This window comes from Zygosaccharomyces rouxii (assembly GCF_000026365.1).
Source record: "Zygosaccharomyces rouxii strain CBS732 chromosome E complete sequence".
Lineage (NCBI taxonomy): Eukaryota > Fungi > Ascomycota > Saccharomycetes > Saccharomycetales > Saccharomycetaceae > Zygosaccharomyces > Zygosaccharomyces rouxii.
The window spans coordinates 807,712-818,074 of NC_012994.1; the positions used below are offsets into that span (position 1 = coordinate 807,712).

General features: G+C 39.4%; 1 annotated feature.

Moving 5' to 3' along the window:
• The first annotated feature begins 5,244 nt into the window (after positions 1-5,244).
• Positions 5,245-7,403: a mobile genetic element.
• The last annotated feature ends 2,960 nt before the right edge of the window (positions 7,404-10,363 follow it).

Consider the following 10,363-nt stretch of genomic DNA (forward strand, 5'->3'; position numbering starts at 1 on the left):
GGTTCGCTGTAGATGTAAAGCTACAGCGAGTATGAAGTGTTCACATATGCTGGCCCCCACGGGGTTTTAACACTCAGCCGTTGCCCCCATGGGGTATGTTACATGCTTGACAGACCACTGCCGTTTCATTTTTCCCGTGTTCCTTTTTTTCCTTCTATTTCTTTCCAATGCAGAAAGTATTCATTTACGCCATCACGTATTACACGAATCCATTTTTCATGCATATTTAGGTTTAGTGGGGGAATCGGGTCTTAATGAATATCTCCGGTTCCGATGGATGGATTAAGCAAGGAGAACAATCGGATTTGCATCCGTTCGGAATAGTATTTCATAAACAGACCAGCACCAACACTCACGCCAGCGCTTTTTTCTTTTTTCCTGTTTTCCTTTTTTTCTTTTTTTCCCATAAACGCATCACATAAATCCGATAAAAACTTTCTTCCGCCCCAATACACTCGAGACATTATTAAAAGAAAGAAGATTTTACTATAACTCCGTTAACTATGGCCAACATGTCACGAGGCCATGGAAAAGTTTTTCGGCTCTCGCGCGGTTTCGCTTAGACCCTGTGTCGCATCCTGGGACATTTCCTTTGACGACGTCAGTGGCTGTGGGTCAGATCTTTTGCTGTCATTCGAATTGCTTTTGTCTCAGGGACAACTAGAATTGACAGATTCTCCCAACCTAGTTTAAATTCGATCTACCGCATTTTTGAGAGAGACCGAATAATTCACTAACCAAAATAGGAAGTGTAGCAACTGGAATTACACAGTCTTTGATCCAGCAGCGGAGTCTATGAATTACATGACTGATAGGTCGGGGCATACTATCGCTATCACTCCTTCATTATACTACGTGCGTGATAACATACCCTGACTGCTCGTTAACCCTTCTTTCCCTTGTCCATATGAGTAGCAAACGGGACATGTGGTCGCTAAAATTATACTCTACTTGCTAGGAGTGTTTCCAAAAAAATTTCCAGCTGTACTTAAATATCAGGATCCTGTTGGGCGGCGGGGAAATTGCGCTAGCATTACGCTTGCCAATTAAATGGATTCACGATATTTTCCCTCATCCAGCTCCTCCCCCGCTTCAATTTCCCCGTTTAGTACTTTTGGGTGATTATAATCAGACATGTATGACTCTATAGCTGTTCCTATTGGCGTACTGTCTATTGAAAGGGGGTATTTTGGTATATGACCTAATCGAAGAACAATGATCTACGAGGCTGTTAGTTGGACTACGTTCGGATTTTCTTTTCCATTTCTACTACTGGGTAAGATGTGAATTGTAATATGTCGAGCAGCTGTACAGGGAAGCGGATAATTAGGGATTTCCACCTCACTGTTTTTCTAGCAAAATCTTGAAAATACTAAAAAAGGTGATAAAATGGAAAAAGCACTTACATCCTATTCCTTGCTGTTCTGTCCAGAGGTTGTCACCGCTGTGCCCGAATTCAAACGGTTTGGTGGGTATTAGCTGGTATATTTGCTTAAGGTGGTTTTCATTTATTTTGTTGTCGGTGCTAGTATAATCGCACCGATTTACGATAATCTGGACAAACTCCTAGAAACGCATGCTGTTTACGTGGAACGGGTACTTTTGTCCCTACTGTGAGTGTGTGAAAATGATCTTATACACCAGTGACTTGGGATGTGAAAGAGCTGTTGTTTTTTTTTTTCTTGTATTATTCTTGTTTTCAATTCGCCATTCTCTATTCTTACTCCCTAATTGCTCTTTCTATTGGTGTTTTCTCGAATTCGGTACTATTCCAATCTGTTATCTGGATTACATATTCAGATTTGGGGTCGCTATTGAACTCAGTAAGTGTTGTTTTCAACAACCCTCAGCCACAACATGAACATCAATATCGTTCTGGGGGTCCCAATGGTAACCGTGAATCTCCCGGTTTAAAATGACGATGGAGTATGCCCACGTAAAAGATTCTGGCTACATCATCGAAGGCTCTACGGGCTCTAACAGTGAGGGTTTCTCTTGGTAAGCGGCTACGTAAGCTATAACGTTAAGAAACTGCTCTCTGCAGTTTTAGAATGGAAGAATTTCCAGTTAGCTGTAAGGAAATTTAAACACGAAGATATTCCTGTTGTCGCCCTTAACGCTTTGGCTAACAATCTAATACACGAAATGTTTGATTCTCTTGTTTTCCATAATATTTGTAATTGATGAGCATATAAGCTCTATAGGCCGCTTCTTGAATAGGAATATATTTTCTCGAAGAAATCAATTTCTCCTCTGATAGATTATTACTTGGTTGGAATACACATTTGAGATCCTCTCTTGATAATAAGTAGCAGGTTACTTTTATGAATTATGGCAAGCCCTTTGGCTCCATGGGTTTAAGAAACAAGCAAAATAAGAAATGTATATCAGAGTAAATCATGAGTAAATCGACGCATAGATTTTTGTATTTTTTTCACCACGATCAAATAAAATGCTTCCGTCAATCAAGCGCCAAGAACCATTAGATATTTGTAATTATATACGACGGTCTTTGGATTTTACGTTTTGTTTGCGAACAGATGATTTCATTTTCCCCAATGGATGGTTTTTGGCTTTCACAAAGTGGAATAAGGGGTGACAGATAAAACTTTCGATTTTTGAACATTGGTCCTACTAAGCGAAATATTAAGAGAAAAGGAAAAGATTGTGGAAGACCTACACAGATTTTACACTAGAAGCCAAAAGTAGAATACTCCTAGAGAAATGGTCATTTTGAACACTGAAGATTAGAACTCAACTTTTTGAGCTCTGTTGAACTACTGCTTATAATGACTTTTTAATGAACGCTTATTTTTTACTTGCCTCGATAGTCTCACACTTACTTGACCCTGCTCCTCTAGAACTCTAACTCGCGAAGTACACAATTCTGCATGCCTTTTCGAAAGAAGGTATTATAGTGGACATGTTGCAATACCTATAGTGCAAGAAAATCACTACTTTCCATCTCCATACGATGCCCTAACAAATTTTAAGATCTCCGTATTCTCCAATAAGAGGATGGATGTCATCAGAACAAATAATGTTGAAAACTTTAAGATACTTACCATAGATCTACTTACCATGAAAACCATGTCTGGAAATCCGAAGGTCGAAGTGTTGTCAGGTATACTGCATCGTCAACTCTAATCCATGCATACCTAACAAGACGTAATGAACTAGTAATAAAAGTCTGGGGATCTTTCAAAACTCGAATTACTTAATCATAATCCATGTGTCAGATGGGATCGGCCTCCAATGAATGGTACGGGGTTCAATTTTAGGGCACTACCCGTAACTTCTCCAATATTTTAATAGAAAACGAATACCTCAAGAGCTCAATTACTATAAAAGAAGAAAGTAACTCCATGCTTCGTCCTTCAAATGCAGCGGGAAAGAAGTTATAGACTTCAAAACAAAAAAGAAAACCCTCCTAAAACTACTGGACAGATTTCATCCACAAAACTTTAAATTCGACCGTACAAACCCACAAGAGTTCGTTGTTTATTTGTCACACATCGAAAAACGGATGTACCATGCAGAAATTGCCACAGATACCTACAGGGTTGAATTACTATCCTCAGGTTTTAGAGACGATGCCGTTATGTGATATGATACAGAATACGGTTTCTCTAAGAAACTAGAAGCAGTGGCTTTTGAGGACTCGGAAAACATCATTTGAGAAGATCCCATTATTATCCAATAAAGGGATGCAGACAAATTTCATCCAACAAAGTAAAACTTAATAAAAAGTATACCTGTCGATTTCAAAGCTTCATTGAGAACCATCCCAAGTTTCATTCAACAGCATGGAGCTTCTTTCATAATAAAGAACTTGAACCCTCACTACGGAAAAATATATCATTGAAGAAATGTAAGAGTATACAAGAGCTCTACCTCTGTGCGTTAGAGGGAGAAGAGCAGGCAGATTACTACCGTGCCGTAGATAGAAATCCGCAAGATTTTATGGAAGCGTTACATTTACTAGAAAACCAGACTTTAAGAGGAATTGGCATAAAAATCGTGATAATACTAACGACTCTACATTTAAGTTTAGGAACAACACTTACAAAGATGTCACATTTGCGGGGAGAAGCATTTGTCTTCGAGTTGTCCTCATGAACGTGCGAGGCCTAGCAGCATAGGATAATTTAGTTTGTGAGTCTCACCTAAGCAGCAGAAAAGGAGTACATCAAACTCGAAAGCCTCGCAAGGATAATGATGTTTCGAAGTTTACCATCAAACGGGACGCTGTTGACGTAGATAGCGTGGCTCGAGAACCTGTGCAATATTCTCTAGAAGAGTGGTATTCATTCCAATCCTTAGGAGAGATAGAAATTCATTAATTCGAAAGTGTTTACATGTCAATTTTAACGTCAGATCAAGCTGATCTTGTGAATGAGTTTCTCGAGCCGAAACTTCCTAAATTTCTTAATATTTCATTGGATGATCAGAAAGTTCATAATGTTAATGTTCTGAACTTAATTATTAGAAAAGGCTCGGTTGGGCAAATTGATATTTTTCCTTAGGTGCGGATGAACAAGTCACAGCTCCGTTAATAGATAGAGCCCTACTGGATACAGACTCGTCAATAGTTCTTAAAAAGGACAGATCTGACAAAAGGCCTCAATTTAAAAGTCCGTCCTGGAAGCGAACCTGAGAGTTTCATAGGGACGGTACCAGAAAAAAACACATTACATTGTGGTATACAACGATTCTTGTGCTTAAATTTAATCAGAAGTACTATAGGATCGTATTCTATGTATAAGACGAACCGCAACAAGAATCGATCATAATCGATCCGGACTTGAGACATTATCCCGGGTTATTGAAAGAGTCCTAAACCCTGGAAAGTAATCCAGGAAATTTGAGAAGACATGTCAGATGGTGCACGAAGCAATACTTAGAAGACGATACGCATCTGTATGTCAGTACAATTTTAGAGTTTAATATTAATGTCGGAAGGACCTTCAGAAAGTTTGCAGGATGGAAAGAGGGCAGAGAAGTGAAGAGCTATGTCAGATATCAGATAATATTAAAAAGGAACCCCAAGGATATTATTTGTGAAGAAATATGTGATAATGAAAGGTACCATGCGTTTAATATTCCGTTAGGTGCTAAGTCACCGGCTCAAACAACTGTATTGACTAACACCTGAAACAGAGACCGTTACACACGAAATGGTCAATGAAGTCTTAAAAAGCAACTTTATCGTTCCTTCTATGTCTCTGTGCAGCTCACTAGCAAATAAATGCTAGTGAAAAAGATGTTACCTATAGAATGATTGTTGATTATCCTCGACTGAACAATGAAACCATCAAAGATATATTCCCTTTAGGAAGAATTGAAGACTTATTACCAAGGCTGGGAGAGAAAACTACTTCTCGTCATTCAATCTTTTCAGTGATTACCATAAAATTAAGATGAAGCCAGAAGATCTATTAAAAAACGCCTTTGTTCTTCCGTTTGGGAAAATTTCAGTATACAGTTATGCTAGTTGGCTTAAAGAACTTACAGGGTACTTTTGCAAGATACATTTTGGATTTGTTCAGGGACTGAAGATTTAGGTGTTTTTATCTCGAGGATATTTTAGTTTTCTCAGATTCCATTAAACAACTTGCTAAACAATTGAGAATTATATTAAAAGAATTGATAAGGGAAAGGCTTATGGAAAGAGGAAGCAAGTGTCCTTTTTTTGAAACTAGAGTCCAATATTTTGGACATATTGTTTCCCATAACAGAATTCAGCCCGTGCAAAAGAAAAATGATGCCATCAAGACCCTCACAACCCCAAGAACAGTTAAAAAGACACAGAGGTTTTTAGGAATGGCTAACTATTATTCTAGGTTCACTCCGCGGTGCTCACTTGTGCTGACCAATTATTCGAATTACTTTTAAGCGAAGTAAATGGGGAACTGAACAATATAAAGCTTACCATAAGCTAAAGTCGTACCTCATGAACGGGCCTATCTTAGTTTATTATGAGGAAGCTGTTGAAGCTGCTTTAGGAGAAGTAGTGAAAGAAAAGTCAGTTGGAACCGTAGTCTATTTCTCCCAGTCGTTCGTTGCGTGGCGTGCAAAAGAATTATCCTCAGGAGAGGTAGAACTTTTGAGAATGATAAAAGCACTAAGGCATTTCAACTATCTGCTTCACGATAAAAAATCTTACCTTAAGAATTGGTCACCTTAGTTTGCATGGGTTAAAGAATTTCTGTAGGAGACCTATTCTGAGAATATAAAGGTTGTTACATGAACTAGAACAATACGATATGAAGTCAGAATATTTGAAAGAAAAGAACAATGTAATAGCTGATGCTCTTTCTAGAGCTTCACAAGAGGTAAGCTCGGTACCCGAGTTAAAATTGGATTTATGGCTAGGAGGTTTTAAGAAGACGTCCACGAAGCAATCCTTTTACACTTTGGTGAAATTAGTGACCATAATGTGTCCGATAGTCATTTCAGAATATAATAAATTCAATCGGAAACTGCGCAACTGGCAAAAGTTTCGATAAGACTTGACGCACAATAATGTATTCTTCTCTACGACAAAGCTAGAATACTTGTACCTAGAACACCATATAATGAAGTTCTACAAACTTATCGTAATAAGAATTTAGTCGGCGGACACTTTTAGTGTTGAACGACCTATAATGACATTGCAAAACATGTTCATTGGCCCAGACTATGGAGACGTGCCGAAATACTTAAAATCCTGCCATCAGTGTCAAATCATGAAGATTATTTGGCCAAATTCTCAAGGTGAACAGACTCTATTGGAAAAGCCCACGGGAAGATGCATAAATGTCACAATGGACCTAGCCGATAATCTATTCCCAGCCGTGTTTGGAAACAATGTGATCACAGTAATTGTAGATCGATTTATAAAACGCAACCATTTCATCGCGGAGAAGAAGGAAGATGGAGGAAAATAATTAATGGATGCATTGACTTGATACGTCTTTGCATACCGTGAAATCCCCAAGACGATTCTTACTGATCGAGACCCCCCAAATTGGATCACAGGGTCCAAGAAAGTGCCGAACGACTAGGTATTGAGGTGCGCCGAACGGCACCATACTATCCACAGACTAATGGACAATCGGAAAGGACTATTCAGGTACCCAATCGACTTCTGAGAACGCAAGTAATATACCAGTCTCATGAATAGGATACGTTTTTACTCTACTGAATTTGCTTACAGCGCTACTTGGAAAAAGACAGTCGACAAGGCTCTGCCTTTTTTCGATTTGGGATAAATTTCTAATACACTAAACACTGTTACAAATAAGGATGTACATCAGCATCGAGAAGATTGTAGAGAATTAGCGATTGAACTAGAATCGCTTGAATTATGAAGGAGAAATATTTTGAAGGAAAACCATTATAACATGGGAGCAACACATAACCCACATAGCAATTCAAAGTCGGAGAATAAGCTCCCATAACACGAGATATTTTAGAAAGAGGAGTTCGATACTCTAAAGTACGTCCAAGATATGTTGAATCTTTTACAGTTGTAAACATATTAATGATAACAATTATAAATTAGATAGCCCATGGTATGAACCAAGATATAAGACGATACAAGCTTTTTACACCCTATGAAATGCTATCCTGATACAATCTGTTCTTTGGCAACTCTACTTTGGTTAGGTGGAGACAGAATTAACAAGTTTTCGGAAATTGCCAGGGTTAATAATATTGACAGAGAAAAGCAATGATATTGTTGTGAGTTACGTTACAAGGTGTAGGCCCCAATATCTCCATACCTTACGATTTCGAAGAATTCAACCGCTTAAGTCCTGATAGAAGAGTATGGCTCTTAACGAACTACAACACATCAAGTAATATCTCTTCTTCAAAAGGGAGGGAAGAAGAAGAGAGGGAAGATGTGGTATAGTGAAATTGGATACGAAGATTAAATATTAAACGCAGTTATAGAGTACTAACTAAAAATGTTGCAAGACGCATCTAATACAGCATACTATGCCTCCAACAATCCTGAACTAAGGACAGTCCATATATAAGATGGTTGTGGAAGTCATTAAATTAAATCAGAAATTTAAGAAGCCAAGTCCCAATAAAATTATTAATACAATATAAGGCTTACATTTCTTATTACAGCCATTTATAATAAGTCATAATATTACATCCGCGCAAGAATCGAAAAGGAGGCATTAGGAAACTGAGAAAACTCAAATGAGTTGAAAAGAAATTGTAATGAGCGATCTCTTGGCTGATATTCCAGCCGAACCTTAGACTTAACATATTGGTATTGGAATGCAATACTTTAAGATTTTCTGCAGATAAAATTGCTAAATTATTTGATAATATTGGCAGCTGATAGGGAATTTTCAGCGGTAAACAGGGCCAGCATGATACTGCTAGGATGGTACGGGCAACAGATGAAAATACGAAAGCAACAGCTCAAGAATAAAATTTTGATTATAAACCGCCAACTATTTTGAAAAAGCAGGGCGTTTGTAGTATCGGTGAGTCTATTTCAATGTCAGAAATACTATCCGAGGGACACGTTCAGGAAATTGCTTTTACAACGAATATTTCCAGCTACAGTCAGAGTACAAGGAAATATTATACACCAGTCGCATGCTCAAACAATTCTTTGAAAATATTCGCATTAGAAAAATCCTAAAACCCAAATGAAATGACATCTCAACTTTACCATCAGTATTTTTCAATATTACTGCGTAAAAGCTATTGTAGGAGGCCATTGTATGAAAATGAAATGGTTGACAGGATAGATAACCCGCCAAGAGCTAAAATGGCAGAATCATACTCGTTTCAGAGAAAGGTTCATTTATCATCAAGGTGTCCTTAAGGTTTGTGAAAAGTTCACCCAGAAATACGTCAACTCTTTGGGATTTAAACAAAGTTCCAGTGCTCATTAGAAATTAAGAGATTTTGATAAAAACGTGAAAGGCAGGTTTCTCTTTTAATTGAGGCATACATTCCTTCTTACTAGTTTAAAAAGAAGAAAACAAAAAATTAATGCGAAAATGCCTCTAAGAGGTAGATATGAGGCTATCCAAGAATCCTAAACAGTCATGTGTGTATCTTCACGATACTTTATTCTTTTCTGATTACTCAAAGTGAATTGTGATACAGATATCGTGTTCGTATGTCAATGAAAAAAATAATCGTAGCTAAGATATTTTTTAAGATTAAACGTCCTACATTCCACAGCTCCACCCCTTTAAAGAAGCCGAATCCCAATGGCGCTCGCCAAGCTTGATCATTGTTCTAACCACCACAGGGACGAACGAGCCCGACGATGGCGAAAATGTTCGCTTTCGGATAACAGATAACGGCACTTAATAAGTTCAAGTCTGCAAACGACGTGAGCTGTGGGAGGGTAGGATATAAGGATATAAGGGGAGTAGTTGTGGAGCAGCGCTGGGGCGCTTGTGTGTTTCCCCGGTCCCCCGGTCCCCCGAGACGCACACGCACACGCACACGCACACGCACGCAGGCACCGCGGCACACCGCACACCGCACACCGCACGACTCCTGCACGGGCACGTAGCCGCCCGCCCCTCTTGTTCGTAGTGCTCTGCAGAGTCCCACGGGAGAAGTACTGCCTTAGGTTTAGAGCCCCTGGCGCCTCCCCCCGGCAGCATATGGCGTGCCAGCACTCTTAGTATTAGAATTCGCTCGAGGAGGGCGCTTGGCCCAGCGGCCTGGCGCTTTTTTTTGCTCTTGATTCCGGCGTGTCCTGGGTTCGAGCATCGGGGGTTGGATTTTTATTTGGGTCTGGTCTGGTCTGGTCAATCTTCAATTCTCGGTGGATTCTTCCTCGATCTTCTCAATCTTCCATCTTCCTCAGTCTTCAGTTCTCAGTCCTGAGTAAACCTCTCAGTAAACCTCCCAGCAAACCTCTCAGCCGCACGTTTTCCAGTCTTAGGCATATTTTTTTCATTTTTCATTTTTACTTCTACTCCTCCTCCTCTAATACAGGGGTTACCCGCACTTGAGTCTTTGACAAAAAATAAAAAAAAATTACGTCTTCTTCTCTATGGAACCGCCGGCTCCTGCCAGCATCCCCCTTAGAGAAGAAAAAACAAATCAGACAACAGAGGCTTAATCTCAGCAGATCGTAACAACAAGGCTACTCTACTGCTTACAATACCCCGTTGTACATCTAAGTCGTTTGCAAATGATTTATCCCCACGCAAAATGACATTGCAATCCGCCGGCAAGCACCCAAGGCCTTTCCGCCAAGAGCACCGTTGCCAGCCTGCTATGGTCCAGCGACGCCAAAAAGACGCCTTATTCGTATCCACCTAAATTGTGTAGGGTAAAAGGAATCACCGCGTTCTGGCATGGATTCTGACTTAGAGGCGTTCAG